General features: G+C 36.9%; 1 protein-coding gene and 1 pseudogene across 1 annotated transcript in view; one reads left to right on the forward strand and one right to left on the reverse strand.

Moving 5' to 3' along the window:
• Nucleotides 1-20,907, forward strand: part of C9H8orf34 (chromosome 9 C8orf34 homolog) — a 180,641-nt gene that overhangs the window by 17,156 nt on the left and 142,578 nt on the right. The gene's annotated exons all lie outside the window — the stretch shown is intronic.
• Nucleotides 12,464-20,907, reverse strand: part of LOC105941991 (trafficking protein particle complex subunit 2-like) — a 42,377-nt pseudogene continuing 33,933 nt past the window's right edge.

Here is a 20,907-nt window from a genome sequence, read left to right on the forward strand (position 1 = left end):
CCTATACCTACAAAAACATATTATGAAAACAATAAATTCAAAAAAGAAAAGAAAGAAGAAAATTCAGAGAGAGGGAGCGAGACAGAAACAGACACAGAGAGATGGAGAGAGTGAGAGAAAGAGGGAAATCTTCCATCTGCTATTCATTCCCTACATGGCCACAATGGCCAGAGCTGGGGTGATCCGAACCTGGGACCCAGGAGCTTGTTCTGGGCCTTCCATATGGGTGCAGTGCACAAGGCCTTGGGCTGAACTATGCTGCTTTCCCAGGCCATCAGGCCTTTTAATAGTGTCTTTCAATTCTTGAATACTTTATATTTTTAGCCTGATCCAGCTCTGCTTTCAGCTTTTTGTTAGTTTCCTCCTGGTGACAGAAAATATCTTCCAATTTTGAGATTCTTGCTTCTGTATCCTTCATTCTATTTTGGAGACTCTCCACTATACTTTAAATTTGTTCCACTCCATTCTTCATTCCTGATATATCAGCTTTCATTTGATTAATTTCCAGTGTGACATATTCCTTAAATTCCTTGAATGTCTGCTTTCCATCCTTCTTGTTGTTGATAAGAAGTATTATGACAAGTGTTTTGAATCCTGTATCCCCATTTTCTTGATGTCTTCCTCACTGAACTCTGAGGTTGGCAAAGGGTTTTGCTCCTTTGCAGGGGAGTCTTCAGTAATATTCATTGTGCTTTTGTCTCTTCTTTTGCTCTTGGTCACTATGTTTTTGGTTATCAGATTTGTCTCCTTGGGGCAAGTTTCCAAGCTCTGTCACCACAGGTTTATAGTTTGATGTTATTTATTGTGGTTGGTACATGGCTCTTTGTTTGCAGTCAGTTGTGTAGCTCCCTCCAGCAAGTACAGGGAAAGCAGAAGGAAAGTACATTCTTTTTTTTTTAAAATCTGGCTTATTTATTTATTTATTTTTATTCATTGATTACATTGTATTATGTGATACAGTTTCGTTGGAACTGGGAATACCACATGTTTGCGTTAATTTAAGAGGACATGATGTTATGTAAAACATGTTATTTTATGTATATTATGTTATATGTTGTGTATAAACTAAAACTGAATTGACAATGAGGTGATCACAGAAGATGGTTAAGAAATTGCAATTGTTTTTAACATATTGGTTACTCAATACTATAACTATTAGTTACACAACGAAGTTAATTGTTGCTGAGGGTATGTTGGAGCCTATAATTGATCGGGTTGATAATCTGATGGTTCTGCCCTCGGACCGGTCAGGGTCTCCCCAGGAAGCTGAGAAACTAGACTGGACTATAAGATGTTGGACTCTATGTTTAGTTTATGCTTCCTAGTTCCAACGGAAAGTACATTCTTGCCAGCATTTACTTTTGACTTTTTTTGACAAGATCTATTCAAACTGGACTCAAATGATAGCTCATTATAGTCTTTATTTCAAATTTTCCAATGATTAGCATTTTTTCATGTTTTTGTAAATTGTGATTCTTTCTTTTCTTTTTTTAAATATTTATTTTATTCTTATTGGAAAGTCAGATTTACAGAGAAGAGGAGAGACAGAGAGGTCTTTCATCTGCTGATTCACTCCCCAAGCGGCCGCAATGGCCAGAGCTGCACTGATCCTAATTTAGGAGCCAGGAGCCTCTTCCGGGTCTCCCACATTGGTGCCAGGTTCCAAGGCTTTGGGCCATTCTTGACTGCTTTCCCAGGCCACAAACAGGGAGCTGGATGGGAAGTGTGACTGCCAGGATTAGAACCTGCACCCATATGGGATCCTGATGTGTGCAAGGCAAGGATGTTAGATGCTAGGCTATCGCACCCCTCTCTATTTGGTACTCCTTCTTTTAAAAAATGTCTTTCAGACATCTTGTTTTTGTTTTACCATTTTTTATCCATGTTATTTAAAGTTTTGTTGAATTCTTTGAGTTTCTTATATATTCTGATTGTTAAATCCATTATTAGATCATTTGCTAATATTTTCTCCCATTTTGCCAGTTGTGTGTTCACTCTGTTGATTGCTTCCTTTGGTGTGCAAAAGCTTCTCAATTCGATACAATCCTAATTGTTTGTATTTTCTTTTATTGCTTGTATTTTTGGGTTTCCTATACAAAAAAAGTGTTGGCTATGCTAATGTCTTAGAGTGCATCCCCATTGTTCCCCAGTCTATTCACATCTTACATTTAGATGTTTGATCCAATTGGAGTTGATTTTTACAAAGTGTTTGCAGCAGAGACCTTATTTACAACTTTTGTGTGTAACCACTATTTTTCCCTGGAGAAAATGTCCTTTGGCCTTTCTAGAGTATGTATAGGTGAATGGAAAGTTTGCACATAGTAGGTTCATGAAATTATTTTTATCTCTGTAAACCATTTGTTTCATGATGCACTGTGAACAGCTTTCTTTTGTCTGTGGACTCTGAATAACTCTACCTGAGCTGTCTCGCAACTGTGTGTATTTGTTCCTCAAGACCCACTCCATCCATTTGTTTTCTAGAGTTTGATAACAGCTTTTTTTTTTTCTGGAAGGCACACTTTAGTAGACAGCCTATACAATATAATTTCTTTAATTTAGTTTGGTATGAATTTGGGAAACACTTATAGAAATAAATAGATTCTAAAGATTTTAAGCCAAATCAATGGAACATAACAATAAAGGGAGCTGAATTATCTCGTAATATAAAATGTTAGCTCTCACGTTCTAATGATTTGCTGAGTTGGATAAGTGACATTTGATTCCAACTCTCCTGTAATCAAAGGGGTGGAGATTTGTTGGAACATGACTTGGAAGAGAGAAAAAGTAAATAGGGAAACATTGGAGCAACACAGTCTTATTAGTGTCTGGAAACCTCTAACCTTAGAGCCAGGGCAAGCAATGGAATGAAATCAAAGTTATCAGAATTTACATTCTCAGAAAAGGGACTTCTGTTATGAAAGAAGCTTCTCCTGTCTACATGATGTGGGTACCCAGGAGGACTTGTGACTAGATTGGTTCCTAAGTGCCAAAAGAAGCTAGAGATAGGAACCCAGTTGGCCCAAAAGTTATAACGACAGCAATAACAAGTCATCAGGATGGAATGAGCCTCTCTTTTGTTTTCAAGTCTGTTGGTGTGTCTAACAGGAAGACAGTTGACACAGGGAATGAATTGGGTGGAGTTCTCATACCATTCTTACAAAGCAGAGTGTAGAAGTGTGGATATTTTAATTAATCGTTTTATAATTAACACAAAGACATTCCATATGGACTTGAAAGTTACCACCCAGAGGGGTTAAAGGTGTAGCTGAAACAATCCAGCTTTTTAAATTTAAAGATATTCTTTACAGCGGCTGGTGTGGTGGCCCAGTAAACTGATTCCCCGCCTTAGGTGCTGGTATCCCATTAGGAAACCAGTTCAAGTTTCAAATACTCTACTTCTAATCCAGCTCCATGTGTGTGGACTAGGAAAGCAGTGGAGAATGGCCCAAGTCTTTTGGCCCTTGCACCCACATGGGAGACCCAAAAGAAGGCCTGGCTCTTAGATTCAGAGTTACTCAGTTCTGCCCATTGCATGCATTTGGGGAGTGAACCTCTCCTTTCTCTCTCTCTCTGTGTCTCTCTGTAACTCTGACTTTAAGTAAAAATAAATCATTCCTTAGAAAACAAATATTCTCTCTAAAACATTTTCCCTCTAGGCTCTGTCGTGCAAGGATCATTGGAACACTAACGATTGATTCAGTGTGACATTTCTCACCAAGTCCTGTGCAGAGATGTATAGAGCCTCCTAATCTATGAAATGTATACCACTTCCTCTGTTCTCAGCTTAAATTTTTCAGCTGAAAAACAGAGACAGTGTGAGCTCTCTTATCCCATAAGCTATCACACTGATAATGTTATAGTAGAACTCATTTCTGTTGCTTGATATACTATATTTTGCAAATAGTAGTGTTATGGTAAAAAAAAAATCAGGACATTTTCCTACATTTTGATTTTGAAACAAATAAATAAATAAGTAAATAAATATTATCCAAATAATAGACTTGGCATATAAAATAGTTAAAGTTATAATACAAGAGATTATTTTTGGTAATAAAGATAAAATGATATATTACAATTTTCTTAGTAATTTGATGTTTATATTTTAGAATTTTTGTTGTGGAGCTTATTTAAACTGTATTTTCCTGTATATGTTAGATAGATCTATGGCAAATACATAATGTAAAATTTAATACTTGATATTCAGTTTCTGTATGAAGTATGACTAAAAATATTTTCCATAATACTGACTGAGACACAGCAAATGCAAATCAATTTTATTATTTGTATAAAACAGAATTTATTATAATTTGAAACAGACCAGACATAATATATCATTTGCGGCCCTAGTAATCCCCAATACAAACAGAAATATCTGAACTTCTTTGTAATTTTTCAGTATGAACTTTGAGATTTGGAGAGTGAATCTCCAAGGGACATCATATATGTACTAAGCTGTTGCCCTATTTCTCCCAATGCTACAAAGAATCCCTATGATTTCTTCTTAAAAAGTAAATGATCTGGCTTAAATAATTTAAATAATTAGCCAAGATCACGTGGAAGTGTCCAAATTGGAGTTCTGCCAAAAAAAACTTCTTGCATATTACAGTGACAAAGTGTTCAGATACTAGCTGTCTCTTTTTACTAGAATCGTAACTCATGCGTTTAGGAGGTTACTTAGCTCTCTAAATCCATACAACCAACCATTTGCAGGTTGTATTGTTTCATCCACTCCACCACTAAAACAGAATGATACATACACGAGTGATGATCACAACAAAGTTTTATTACAGTGAGAATTAAGGCAACTGACCTACCAAACAGGACCGACACCCCTTTCCAGAGTGTGCCCTGAACAGCACATTTACAGCATTTTTATAGGGGCATTTTACAATAGCTTATTATGTCTGGACAGCTTTTACCCATCTCTTCTTTGGTCCTGCAGTCCAGATAACCAGACTGAGGCCTTGATTCCTGGGAACTGAGGATTATCTGTGCTGAAGGTCACTTAGGCAGTCCAGCCTGTGAGCTCACACAGTCTCACTCACACAGTTTCCTAGCCAAGCAAGCAAAGCTGAAGTTAAAAGCATAAAGTATTGCAGTAAGTAATGAGTGATGTTTACTCCATTCTGTTTTCAGCTCTACAATATTCCATACCTTACTGTAGTTAAGAAGATTAAATAAGGATCTGTATTTTGAAATAATAATTAGTGGAAACAAGATGTCAGGACATTTCTTTCTTCACATAGGAAAAGATACTATAAAAATGTGTGTCAATAAGAGTCTTTGAAATGTTTTGCTATCTCATTAGCAAAAATAGACCTGTGAGGACTCATCCTCATCTTCTTAATTGGATTTACTTTTAGCAACCTTTTTTTTTTCTTGGCTAAATCATGATTTGTTGACAGACTTAGGTGTAACTTTCTACTGAAACAATAGGGGAGCCTATTATAGAATAAAATCCACTGTGCTGACAGCTTGAACCTTGGTGATGTTGCTGAGGAATTAGCACATACAGAGACTTTCTTATCTAATAGAACCGACACTTTTTAAAAATTAAAGTTAGTTAGCATTTCTGTTATTTGCAACCCTAAATATCTTAAATGATATCCAAATATGACTGGTAAGTTGGTGAATAATTGATAAAAAAAAACACAAGATGCTTGTGTTGTGAAGAACTTTTAAAGTTTAAAGGCTTGAACCAGTTACAAAGACTGACATTAAGAATACCAAGATATTTAGTTTATAAATTATAACTTGCAAAAAGTGGAGATTTATCTTGAAAATGAGAATGGAGAATGAAACATCAAGCACTTATGTGAATATCCAGTGACTTATTAAATGCTTTTAAGCTTTTTCCATAGGATTGTCAGATAAATGAGACTTACTCTATGAACAAAACAAGCACACTTATATGAATATCACTGTACTGAAAACCCACATGCACTTATATAACTCAGTGAATCAAAATTGGATATTACGGGCCTGGCACGATGGCCTAGCGGCTAAAGTCCTTGCCTTGAATGTGCCGGGATCCCATATGGGCACCGGTTCTAATCCCGGCAGTCCTGCTTCCCATCCAGCTCCCTGCCTATGGCCTGGGAAAGCAATGGAGGACGGCCTAAAGCCTTGGGACTCTGCACCCAAGTGGGAGACCCAGAAGAGCTCCTTGCTCCTGGCTTCAGATCGGCACAGCACTGGCTATTGCACTCACTTGGGGAGTGAATCATCAGACGGAAATCTTCCTCTCTGTCTCTCCTCCTCTCTGTGTATCTGACTTTGCAATAAAAATAAATAAATCTTTTACAAAATGTGGACATTGCATTGATTTGTAGATAGCAGCCTATAGCCAATTGTTGCTTAAAAGGACAAAAACATAATGTAATTCTTGAGTCATTGGTGACTGAGAGTTTACAGTGTTATGTTGTTTGTCTAGTTCAGATCCACTGCAGTCCTAATGGCAGTGATCAGGTCATCTTCTGAATAAAACTCTAGGAAGAATCTATTTCCTTTCCCACAAATGAAGAAAATCTATTACACTTTTCACATTCCAACTGGTAAATTAATCAAGAATAATGTTTATGTACTTCTACCTCTGCCCATACCTCTTCAGAGCAGAATTGCTTTAAATAAAAGTTACTGGATTGTTGTTGTAATGGTTGTTTCTGTGGCTTTTCTTTCTGGATTTGTTCGATCTTTCTTTTAAGATTAAAAGATCCTTTTTTTTTGTGCAAAATATCTTGAGATCCATGCATAATTTTTTTTATAGTATAGTAGTCATTTGCAGTGAGCTTTTGTTTAAAGATACAGGCTGTAAGCAGATTGTCTCAGTCTATTTTCTGTGGCTGACATAAAATGCCCGAACCTGAGTACTAATAGAAGAATTGAAGTTTATTTGACTCATGGTTCTGGAAACTGGGAAATCCCAGAGCATAGTACAGGAATGAGATGAAGTTTCACTGCATCTAATACAGCAGAGGGTGTGAATGATGGGACCTGGCCACTAGCTCAGAGCTCTCCTTATAAAGCAATACAGCCATCATTGGAGCCCATCCCTTACAGTCTTGTCTAGTATTAACTACTTCCAAAGGCTCTGAACTCCAAACAGCAAGAACAAATGCATTTGGGGATTACATTTCCACAAATGGAAAGTATAGATGTTCCCTTTGCTTCCACTACTTCTACGGTTCAAACCTTCCTTGTGTTTTCTTTGCAACATTATCTGATTACCCCTAGAAATCTCTACTTTCTATTTGCACGAACAAGCAAAAATGTGAAAGTCCTGACTAGTGTAGTCCAGTTTGGGAAAAGAAGGCTAGGCTCCAATCACTGCCTAGCATAGAGTTATGCCCAGGCACCTGTTGGCTCATTGTGAGCACTGATGTATGCGTCTCCATGTTTCTTCATTAGTCCCAACTCTACTTAGGGTTACAGAAAGTACTTTTGAGCCACTGAGTTTGTAATTTGGCCAGACGTACCTTTAATTAACTTGACAGGTTACACACACACACACATACACACACATTCATATACATAGACACAGGCACACACATGCAGACACAGACATACACACACACACCTCCATTTACCCTGATAGGAACAAAATATACTTGAAAGAGGAATTGAATTCAGCTCAGAAAATAAGATGTAACCAATGAATGAAGCTTGAATAAAAATCTAACATTTAATTGTGCTTAATTATCACTGTGGAAATTACTGTTTACAATATTATCATTTAAGAAAGATGTTTTCAGAAGTGACATTTTGATTAGGATAATTTTCTGCTTTTGACATAGTGCGTTTTTGTCATTGTTTGACTTCATGGCTATCAAGTCAGCACAATTGTTGATGGAGTTTTTAGATTGGATGAATGCCCCAAATGCCTTGATATGCTAGCTAGGGTTTAGTGAATGCATCTATGTTTCATTGATATAATAAACCATTTTATGTCACAATAACTGAATTCACTTATACAACTTGGCAAATGGGTATATGTATGGCAGTGTTGAGCTCAACGAATATTTTATGTGTGCAATTTGGAAAGACAGTCAAGATTGAATTTCAGGCTGTGTTGTATTCAGTCTGAGACAATTAAGAGTCCCTCAGAAGATTGTTTTGGGAAACAGACACTTCCTGTGTGTTCAATTACACATTGAGGCTATATGCTGGTAGTCTGAATTAATAAAATTTGCAAATAAATGTAAGTGGAGTTTGGGGTGGGTAGAAGAGAGAAACTAAAAGGAAAGAAAGCTAGTATGACAAATAGTGTCAGGAAAAAAGAAGGCTTGGAGATGACAAAATTAAAATGTTGGATATTTGAGACAGTAGTCTTTCTACTTTTTATTTGTTGGATATTCTGGTTAGTGATACATGCAGCCTGTGGTTTTAAAGTGAATTAAAAGTTTGTTAAAAATTGGGAAGAAAAGAAAATGAGAGAGTTTGAGGGAGAAGGAGTGAGAAAGTACGGTTATCTTAAAATTTTATCTATGAAATACGTGGAATATGGTCTCCTTATAGTGATATAAATTTTAAAGAATTTAGCTATTAGAGACAGCATGGTAGCATTGCACACTAATCCTCTACCTGTGGTGCCAGCATTCCATATGGGCATTGATTCATGTCCCAGCCGCTCCAGTTCTGATTCAGCTCCTAGCTTATGGCTGGGAAAGCAGCAGAGGATGGCTTAAGTTCTTGGGCGCCTGCACCCACATGGGAGACTTTGAAGAAACTCCTGACTCCCACCTTTGGACTGGCTCAGCAATGTCTGTAGTGGCCATTTAGGAAGTGAACCAGAAAATTTAGGATCTGTCTGCCGCTCCTACTCTCTCTGTAATTTTGACTTTCAAATAAAATAAGCATTGTTTAAAAAAAAACAAGAAATATATTAGAGAAACAAAGCTTGAAGTATTTCAGTTATTTAGGAGAAGAGAGCTGAATGAAACAGGGTTTCAGTATCCTTTCTGATTATTTTGATATGTGCAAATAGATGCTAGATGATAATAACTATTTTATTGTTCTGAAAGGGAAAGGCTGGTAATTCTTAACTAAGAAGGGAAACAATAACTTTCATGAATTTGAATTCAAAGTTTCTCAGTTTAACGTTTCCAAAGAGCCTTTGGGTTAAACATAAGTGGTTCTATGTAACCATCAAATGCCTAACTACATGTCAATGCTATATTGTTAGGTTTGTAAATGTTGCCTTTTGTCTATTTTGTCATCATTGGTAGACTTCCATCATTTGTGTGCTATGTTTAAAATGGCAAGGCAATTAAAATAGGCACATTATTTAGCTTAGTAACTAGATATTGTGTGTGTGTGTGTTTTCCATTTTGTTTTCCTTATACAATCATTTGAATATCCATTGATTACAAATAGGAAGTAAAAGTGATAACTTTTAAAAGTCTCCTTGTACATGGGCAAGAAAGCTGAATCATACCATTTAACTGTTTTGCACCCTTGAAAATTTCAATTACGATCATATTTTACACACAAAAATATTGATAACTCAGTTTAAAGGCATTCCACTGTGTACATTAATTATAACACTCTTAACTCATCATTTTATTGGATGTTTGTAAATTTTCATGATTGCAGTGATAACTATGGCTGTGGTAAATACACATACACATGATTAATTCAGTGGTTGATTTTTGTTGACAAACTGCTGTACAGAAAAGATATATACAGTTTCTGATTTTTTAATTTATTACTGAATAACCTTCTAGAAGGTCTTTTGTAACTTATTATTTCAGTAATAACATAGATTATCCTTGGTCCATGACATTGTGTCTTTTTCCTCAACTAAAAAAATAGGAATAATGATAGTATTTCAAATTTAAAATTTTTGATTTCAGAAAGATTTATTTGTTTTGAAATTCAGAGTTAAAGAGAGAAGGAGACATAAAGAGTGATCGTAAATCCACTGATTCACTCAATAATTACTGCAACCTCTAGGAACCAGAAACCGCATCTCATTTCTCACCTGGGTGTCAGGGACCATGTTCTGTTGTTGGGTATCAGCGGCCCACATTCTGTGTTTGGGCCATGTTCTGTTGCCTTTCCAGGTGCCATAGTAGGATATTGGATCTGAAGTAGAGAAGCCAGAACTCAAGTAGGCATTTCCACTTGTGATTCTGCTGTAAGTGGTGACCTGCCGTTCCAGAACACCAACCCAAATGATGCTATTCATTTCTACTTCCTAGACTTGGTAGAAAGTTACACTGTACTGATACATGAAAATGTTTTACACAAGAGTTAGAAACTTTGTATTCTGTGATTCCTGATGGTTCTCCAGCAGATAAAAGATCTCTGACTCGCACCATCTTATGTGCTAGACACTGAACCATTTTATCCGCAGTGTTAGTGAGTTAGAAAGCCTGAAAAGATATTATGTCCCACTCAACTGATCAGCCTATAATTGTTTCTCTGACTTGTCTATTTATTTCTTAAAGTTTAACATAGATTATTAGTTGGAAATAGATATATTCCTTCTATCTCATTGAATTGTTCACTTACTCAGTTTAGTGTCCAGGAGATTCCAGGGCATTCATATAATTTAGTGGAGGAAGCAGGTTCAGTTTATATACTGTAAATACAAAATGCTTGATTTATAGGCTCTCCATCTTTTTTATAAGAGATAATGCTCTCTTTGTATAATTTTATAAAAGACCTCATTCATTATTCCAAAGAACATCCTTATTTACTGTTATCAGGAACACTGGTTTATGCAATTCTATGTAATTTCTTAATTTCAAATAATTTCTGAAAATAGCATCCAGCATTTTTTATTCAAATATATATATCTTATTCTGTGGCACTGGTAGGAGATTTCTTTCTTTACAGCACCTTTAGCTAGATGGCAGCTATTAAAGAAAGTCACTGCAAGGAAAAGTCTTTGAGATTCTGAGATCCAACATTTACCTGGGAAGGTCTAGAGTAATTCTGGATATTGTACATGTGTGAGTACATGGGGAAAAATGCAAAACCTACCTCTAGTAGAATGTACACCTGAGAGAATGCCAAGTTTTCCTTGCAAAGAAGATTCACAGCTATCTCATTTGCCAGCAGTAGTTGTCGTTATATTTGGATAAAGCTACATTGGATTCCGACAGTTTCTTAGGGACATTAGTAGGGGCAACAAGAACTACATGTGATGACGTTGCAGTGACATAATCTGAGATGAACAAATGTATGTGTTATTCACACAAGGAAGGGTTACTTTTGTAACTGAAGGGCCTCTGTTCATAGGTGGAGCTCAAATGATCATTGCCAGTGTTTGCCTTTTGACTCAACTTTCGATGCTACTGAAGCTCATTATCTACATCCTAGCTGATGGATTTTTCTTTTTAGACTTGTTAAGGATAATAAAACATATTTTAAATTACTTTTTAGATCACTTTTTATATTTGTTTCCAACAATTCAAAGTAATTTTAGGCTTTTGCTTATAGGTTTATCTATTTTCTCATTTGCAAATTTTCAGAAGTGTCACATCTAAAAATGATTCAATTGAATGCTTTTTCTCTTAAAAGATGGTAGCAACTTTGTTCAAGGATAAGATCAAGCTTAGGATTACTTTAAAGTTTTTCCAAAATGAAATTCTTCAAGTACTCACAATTAACACATTAAACAATCTGATTTTATTACTTGATTGATTTTCAGTGAACACATACTTGAGTAAGATCACAGATTGAATTACAAATCAGAAGAGACTGCTCCCAGACCTCTCAAATGGAAAAAGTCTAGGAGTAAAAATACTAATACAGTTCCACCTTTACTTCAATCATAATTCTATCCAGATTCATTTGATGTAGAATACTAGGAGCAAGTAGAAATACCTGGATATATAAAGGGAAGAAGCAACACATTTCATGATGACCTAGAACTTTGGGGCCAGCCTCCATTTTACAAATATGAACTCAAGACTCAAGCATTCTAGCAAGATCTCTAATTACAGCCTGATGAAGGCAGGGAGCTGGTGACATTTAGCTCTTTACAAAGCAAGTTTTCTTCAGCTTCGTAGATAGAGTGGTACATGTTGCCTTTAAATGTTTCTAGCATTTAATGTTCAAGTCAACATACATGCTATCAATTTCATTCCGATTGCATAGTCTTTGTGTTTTAAGTTTACCAAATGTTGATACTTGCTTTTGTATTATTACGTCCGAATCTACTTATCTGATGTAGGAAAAAAAAAGCTTATTCTCAAGTTTCCAAATAAAAATATTTCCAGGTTATTGAGAAAGAGCTCTTCAACGTAATTTTGTTCACATGCCAAGATGATACATTGATAAGTGACATGAAACAATGCGCTATTTTTAAAGATAAAGGGAATTCTATTACATTACATTTAGATACACAGACTGAAAGTATACCTTTTCCGGGTTATTTCATCAAGTTACTTACAATGTACCCATTCCTGAGTTTACGCATTGCAGCAGCATTGTTTATTTTGGAATTGTTCTGCATTCAGCTTAAAAGGTGTTTCTTATTGAGAAACTGAACTTTTCTGTCAAACGCTCTTGATGGAATAAGAGAATGGGGCTCATAAGACGGGTTCTTTGCAAACTTTACTGATGTTTATGACTTATATATAAAGAAGTTCTTTATTCCATCTTCTTGCCTTATATCATGAAGCATAATAAATCTTATATGCCGTGCAGTGACAAAGACCGACACAAACCACTCGTTGAACTTGTCCACAGTTTTCAAGTACATGTTGTTTGACAGCCACATGTTCTCGTCCACCAGATCTAGGGCTGCGTGTGGTATGAACTGGTTCAGATGGTGATGATCATCTTTGGATCCTGCTTTCCGAGCTGGCAAAAACTCCATTTCAAAAACTGGATTATCATGGTGGCCAACAATTATGAAGTAGAAGCTTCCAGACAGCTTCAACAGAGCTGGGCAAATGTTGATCCTTTTTCTTGTTTCGGAAAGTTGAGATATTCTCCTTGTCTATAACAGGTTTCATTCCAAACCTGTAGCGAGACACAGACAACGCAAGAGCTCAGCCAGCCTCTGCTGCAAGACCTGGGTCCTGCAGTTAGGCTGGGACTCCGGAGCTTTCCTTGCCCAATCGAATGCTTCAAACCATGTTGTTCCTCCTTAGAAATCATACCTGTTTGCACATGAGAAATTTTAACCTTGTTGAGTAATGTAATGAGATAAGTTTGAGTCTTGATCTCAGAGCATGCTATTGAACATTGTAGTTTTTTATTATTATTTATTTTTATTACAAAGTCAGATATACAGAGAGGAGGAGAGACAGAGAGGAAGATCTTCCATCCGATGGTTTACTCCCTAAGTGAGCCTCAATGGCCGGTGCTGCGCCGATCCAATGCTGGGAACCAGGAACTTCTTCCAGTTCTCCCACATGGGTGCAGGGTCCCAAAGCTTTGGGCCATCCTCTACTGCTTTCCCAGGCCACAAGCAGGGAGCTAGATGGGAAGTGGAGCTGCCGGGATTAGAACCGGCGCCCATATGGGATCCCCGTGCGTTCAAGGTGAGGACTTTAGCTGCTAGGCCACGCCGCCGGGTCCAAACATTGTAGTATTTTGCTGTCTATCTTACATTCTACACTGTACATCCATCAGCCACATATGGCTATTTAAATTGAATTAAGTTAAATAGTAAAGTTTTATTCCTTAGCCTTAGCAGATGTATTTCAAGAACTGAATAGTAATATGTGACTGTTAGATTGGACACAGTAAATCTAGAATACTGCCATCACTGTAGAATGTTTTACTGCTGAATGCCACAGGTGCTTGGCTTCAGGGGCATTCTTGTCTCCCGTCCTCCCTGGCTCCCATCAATTCCACCCGGTGAGATACTGCTTTGCCTGGGTCTCAGTGACATCATCCTTTCCCATCTCCAACCTCTTTAGGCCATTTCATTGTGGTTTACTGCATCTTTACCTGCTTTTTAAAGCTTGAAAATTACTAAGGCTCAGTTCTAGATCCTATCCCTTTTACAATGCATGCTTTCTTTTTGTAAAGCTCTTCCACTTTTATGGACTCAAAGTCTTTCTATCTGATGTCATTTCTGAATTTTATACCGGCACTCTGTAGCCTATTTTCTGATCCTATTTGCTTCTTTGTCAGGTGAATTTATTTCAAGCTCTTCCTGGATGAGAGGGAGCATACCAGTTAAGAATTGGAAATTGAGAGGATGACTCCAATGATTGGAGGAAGAGCACTCTCAGCTCTTTTGGCCTGGACATTGGGTCTGGATAAATAGGAGGCTGTTTGTTGTAGCATGATGTTAAAGGGATTAGGCCAGGGATTAGGAAATATTTAACACTGACAAGGTACAGATTTCAGGTCCAGGTCACTATGGAAGGTGAAGTTATTGGCCATTTCTATGAATGTATTCATATTTTTATGTTACTAGTCTTTAGCAAAGCTTTTATTGGGAATTCTCATTATTTTATTAGTTATATAGCAATACTGTTAAAGAGGAAGCCCTGTGCTTGACATTGGACCAGCATGGTAACCATGAAATTATGTCCTCCATCCCTGCTTCAGTCCCATGCCATGGTGACTGATTTTATTAATTTCCTAGAGATTTGTATCTTATTATTATTATCATTTAGTCACTTATTCCATCGTGAAATTTTCCTTCCAGTGTTAATAGTGAAATTTCTAGCTTTTATGTGATTGAACATATATATATGCCCTTCAATTTTTTTTTGCTAGAAAGAAGTATATTTGTGTCCAGAATATTTCTCCAGTGTTTCTTGTGTAATAGGAGTATATTCATGTACATACACAATGTGAGAACAGCAAATATGCTTCTGAGTTAGCATGTCTTGATTTAAACTTTGAGCTATTGAGGGTGTGACAATGTACCCTTCTGGAAAAAAACAACAGAAAAACGTTCCCATCCCCCTCCTCTGTCCATCCTTGTCCTTTAACTTCTGTTGCAAATTGCTCATATCTTTTCTGTTGTCACTGACATCATCCCCATGAGCATCTTGCATAGGAGATGATCCTGACACTGAAAGAAGCATTTGAATCAAAGAATGCATGTTTGTAGAAGTAACCAGTCTAGGTGAGGTTGTGTAGCTTCTGCAGTGGTTGGAAAGAGGAATATTTCTGCTCCAATCAAACAAACATTACAGGGCATTAAGATATGCATTGGTGTTTTTCAAGTTGTCTGCATTTCAATTATAAGTCCTACTTTGAAGGAGATACCTAATCATGCAGTTCCTTCTCAACAGACATAATGGCAAGGAGGTTTTTGCTGTAAAATACTTTAGAGATGAAAATTTGGGTTACTCCAATGTGATCTTTGAAAAGTATCATTTTAAAATTTTGCCTGCTTCCTGCATCAATATCAGTTTATAGTACTTAGCCTTTTCCTTTGATATTCTAAAAGGTTTTTTATTTATAATGGGAGAAAATATTTACAGCTGAAATAATGGACTAATGGAACATGTATTTAATACTTGTTGCCAGGTTACTGTTCAAGGTATGAACACGTTTTTGTTTATATCAATTCTAGGTGTGCTGCCTGGCCCACCCACACGTTTTGAAGGAAGGCATTCTCTGTAATACAAAGCTGGCCTCTGCTTCTGGCTCTGTGCTTTGGTTGCTATTCTGTTGCTTTATTATTAACCAAAAGAAGAAAGGCTGAATTGTTTTATGGTAAAATTCTAGGGTGCATTATTGACTATGGCCTAACAACAGAAATTATGTGTTTGGGATGTTAAAGTTGCTTGGTAGAAGCCACTAGTTCAGAAGCCCACCTGACAGAATTGCAATCTGTCCTTTTCTATTGTTGGTCACCATGAGATTAATGAGCTGAAATTAATCATTTAAATATATGGATGTACTTTGATTCATTTGTTATGTGTAGATATAATTACTATTCACATTCAGTCAAAAATATTGTTTTTTTCTTCCCCATTTCTTTTTTTCCATATTTTGAAAGATTGTAAATGTAAGTTCTAATAATAACATGTTGGGACAAAGCTCATAATGGGAACAGATGGTGAAGTTATAACAGATGCCATGACAGAGTAGTAGAATTTAACCTTTATTTTATTGGCATATTTTCTATCAAAGAGGATCATCTTTTTAAAAATACAAAATAGATCATACTTGATTAAGAAGAAATTGAAAACCAATAAATAGGAAACATTGCAATAAGCTTTTACCAATTTGTAAATTTGAACAGTATGAACTGAAGTCACAGCTCTGTTGTGTGTACTCACTAACCAATAAGTCAACTTCTAATCCCAACTACTGCATGCAGGCAAATTTTCAAGTACCAGGTATTATTTGATTCTTTATTTGATACCATTATATGGTAATTTTGTTAACATTGCAGTAATGGCATGGAGATACAGAACAGGCAAGTGACTTGTCCAAGGTCACACATGAACCAAATGGAGTAACAGATTAGGACTCACAGATACTTTGACACTAGCCCAACTGGTTGCTTGGGAAGCTAGGTGATGACTCAGAGACGGTGTCTCTGCCCTCCATGTGGGAGACCTGAAGGGAATTTTTGATTGCTGTCTTTGGCCGGTTCCAGCCATGGTTAGGTAGGAGGTTTTTCTGATTGTTTCTGTCTCTGGTCTCTGTGCATTTTTTCTCTTTGTCTCTGTGCTGCTTTGCCTCTCTGCCTATCACCATACACACACACACACACACACACACACACACACACACACACACAGAGAGAGAGAGAGAGAGACAGAGAGAGAGAGAGAGAGAGAGAGAGAGAGACAGAAGCCAGTGTGAGTTTGCAAGAAACATCATTCATTCCACATTAGCCCTGTTTTAAATAGAAAACTTTGGCTCCCAGATAAGATCCATGGAGGTGACAAAGCTTATCTGAGATTTTTCCCATACCATTGTAAAAGGCTTTCCTATGCATAAGACGGATAGACAGATGATGGAAAGATGTGCAATGAGTGATAGAGCAGACATGATGGTACAGGCACTGTGGGTTTATTGAATTACTTTGCTCATAAGGATAGATTGTTGTTTGTTGTAAACCTGCAGTACTGCCCCCAGGGACTTGCAAGTGCCAGAACATGTCCTGTTCAATATTGTTACCCAAAACTTAGCTGATGAAAGGCAAGGCTCATTTTTTATATATTAAAAATAAAATATGAACTTAAATAATATGAAACTTCATAGGGATAAATATGAGGTTCAGAATTGAATCTATAAGAGTTTATATGCAATTGTCACTACACAAAGACTGGGTTCGTGAGAAATGTTTGAACTATTTAGCAATTCAGATTTAAGAAAAAACTTAAGAAGAAAAGGGTATATCACACAAGTCTTAAAATGCACAAAAGTTTGTTTTATGAAAATGCATTTGTTCTTTATATGTTCAGGAGGCAAAGTTAGAAGTGTAGGTAAAAGTGGCATAAGACCTTGCTAAGGTGGTTGCTTTGTCTTCTCTGAGCTCCCTGTGTCAATGACATTACAGCCTGGCATCGGGCAACTGCCAATTCTATCTATTTCTATTAAGGGAATCCCCTTTCTTCTTGTCAAAATACTTCTTAGCAGTAGATCTTCTGCAAATTGTGATGCATCCAAGATGTTGCTGTAGCACAGCACTGTTGATATTTTTGGAACAGGTAAGTCTTTGTTGTGGGAGTGGTTGCACACACTTTGGAGTGTTGCTGGTTTTTTACCCTGTAGAGGCCAGCAGGAGCCCCCAACTTTGTCTCCACTGTGCCCCAAGGATCCTATCACCACAGGTTGATAAACATCACCTAAGACATTGAGATTCCTGTTAAAATGCAGAGATTAGTAGGGAATATATTAAACAGCTTATAGCAGTGAGGTACATGGGACATTTGGAATTCATATCATTAAGGTCATCATCTGGTGTCCTCACCAAGTAATGGTACAACATCTTTCTTTATTTCTCTCTCTCTTTCTTCTTCTTCCTCTTCTTTTTTCTTTTCTTTTCCTTTTCTTTCTTTCTTTCTTTCTTTCTTTCTTTCTTTCTTTCTTTCTTTCTTTCTTTCTTTCTTTCTTTCCTTCCTTCCTTCCTTCCTTCCTTCCTTCCTTCCTTCCTTCCTTCCTTTTCACAGTACTTGAGAGGTCTTCAAAAAGTCTGTGGAAGATGTGTATGGATTTCAATAGATTTTTGCATCCAGCATGATTAATTTTATTATCGTTTTCCATGAACTTTTTTAAAGCCCACAACTATATCATAGATGTGGATCTATATAAAGAGTACAATATGGGGACAAGTGTTTGACCCAGAGGTTAAGATACTGAGTTTTCTTATCATAGTACTTAGCTTTGAGTGTTAATCTCAGCTCTGGCTCCAAAGTCCAGCTTCCTGTTTCTGCAGAGTGTAGGAGACAACAATTAAGGCTCAAGTTAGTTGGGTGAACACCACCCGTTGAGGACAGAAATTGTACATTTAGACATACTACCCCATAGTCCCTGCTTTGCCATACCATCTGTTAAAATATCTTGCCAAGTAGATGCTCCAGAGAGTGGTTGTGGAAAGAAGCAATGAAGCAAGTTATAATGTGAAATATGATAAGGGACAGGGATGGACTGTAGAAGATACGTGAAGGTTGAATCTTGGGGGAGCAGCTTGATGTGCTGCCTTGTGGTTTATGAGTAGAAGGAAGCTGGAAGGTTGTTATGGGATGATATCAGGCAGGAAGTACATGAAGTACATGCTGACTTTGGAGGGTAAGTGAGAGTGCCTGATGATATCCAGGCAGACAATGGTCAATGAATTACTGCACTGGAAAGACCGATCATGCTAATGATGTCTACAGTGACCAGGTGGAGAGGAGTGGATGGCATTAACTAATGTCTATTACTTGGAGAAAAATGAAAATGACCTAACCTAGAGTGATACTTAAATGGCACTAGGGAAGGAGAAGCAGATGGAGACTATTAAAGAAGTGCTATAATTGGTTATGGAGTTTGAGAGCTGGGCAAGGATGATCCTTAGGCTTCAAAAGTAGATTTAAAAAGGTAGTGTTAGTTTCTTTAAATATAGAGAAAGGAGGGCAGCCATGGAATAGAGAGGGTGACTGAGAAATCTGAACATACACTAAATTTTTATTCAAAAATACATGGAAATAGGTGGAGATTTGCAGTGAACAAATTGACTTTCCTGAAAAGAAAAGCAAAAAAATCACATAGACTTCCACCTTTAATTGTTTATATAGAACCAGAAAGAAGCCAAATAGCTCACTGTATTTATTTATTTATTTATTATTTTTAATTCATTAATTACATTGTATTATGTGACACAGCTTCATAGGTACTTGGATTCTCCCCACCCCTCCCCAAACCCTCCCACCATGATGGATTCCTCCACCTTGTTGCATAACCACAGCTCAAGTTCAGTTGAGATTCCCCCATTGCAAACGTATACCAAACATAGAGTCCAGCATCTTATTGTCCAGTCAAGTTCAACGGCTTCTTAGGTATACCCTTTCTGGTCTGAAGACAGAGCCAGCAGAGTATCATCCCAGTCAATTGAAAGCTCCAACATACCATCAGCAAAAATGTACATCATTATGGAATTAATTGCCATAGTAATGAGTAACCAATATGTTAAAACTCATGCGAGTTCTTAACCACCTTCTGTGACCCCCCATTCACAGTTCAATTTTAGTTTATACACAACATATAACATACATAACATAACATGTTATACATAACATCATATCATCTTAAATTAAGGCAAACATGTGGTATTTAACCTTTTGCAATTGGCTCATTTCCCTTAGCATTATGGTTTCCAGTTTGGCACATTTGGCCACAAAGAACTGCATTTTGTTTTTTTTAATAGCTGAGTAGTATTCCATGGAGTAGATGAACCATAGCTTTCTTATCCAATCCTCTGCTGATGGGCATTTTGGCTGCTTCCATGTTTTTGCAATTACTGATTGTGCTGCTATGAACATAGGAGTGCATGTTGGTTTCTCATAAAACAAGTGTTCTGGATATATTCCTAGGAGTGCCAAAATAGCTCATTGTATTACACGGCTTCTTCATTATTTATCTAAACCTAACATATTAATGAGAAATGGGCCATTAGAATATGATTATGAAATTTTTTGTCTTTTTCATATATATGTGGATATATATGTATCATTTTGATTTGAAAATGCCTCCTTATCCGATGTTTAAGCGTTTAGCATGAGTTAATATAAAAACCCCTGATAGCTCACAAACTTGAGCATTCTACTCTTGTTGCAGACTTTTCTGATTTAGAGAACCACTTAAGATGAGCGCTGCCTGTGAATTTCCTGGTAGTTGTATTGCAGTACATTTGATTGTCTTTTATTATGACAGTTGCTTTCCACTGATCATTTCTAATCATGAATTCCATGAAGATTGCTTCCAGTTTTTGTTCTCATGACCAATTAGTTTTTCAGACACAATAAGCACTCAATTTAAGTGCTTTTCTCCCCCTCGTTACTCATTATTCTAGGAGAAATTCCTCACAAAACCTGTATGAAAGATTTGGAAATGAAGGGCAATTACTTATAGTTTGAATTTAGCAAATTCAGTCATTAAACTTGGTAGTCTCTTTGTGTTTTGTTCCAGAGACCCAGTGGAGTCTGACCCGGCCTTCCTCCACTCTAGAGTTCATACATAGTTTTGCTTGATTGCCTGAGCTGGCTGAGAACCAACTCTCCTGTGAAGTATAAAGTAGTTGGCTCACTTAGTACACTTCTCATTGTGTTGTGGGTCTTGATGCAAACACTTTTCAAAAATTTACCTCCTTGAGAATAGTGGGCCTATCCTTCGAGTCTCGAATTACACATACATGTAGTATGGTGTAATGATGTTGAGTCTACTGAAAAATGAATAAATAGGCCTACATAGCATTGTTTTTAAAATTATTCTTTCTTAATATAGGCCATTTGCTTGATGCCAAAGCATGATGCTGGAGAAAGC

This window comes from Ochotona princeps, chromosome 9, assembly GCF_030435755.1.
Source record: "Ochotona princeps isolate mOchPri1 chromosome 9, mOchPri1.hap1, whole genome shotgun sequence".
In the NCBI taxonomy this organism is placed as follows: domain Eukaryota; kingdom Metazoa; phylum Chordata; class Mammalia; order Lagomorpha; family Ochotonidae; genus Ochotona; species Ochotona princeps.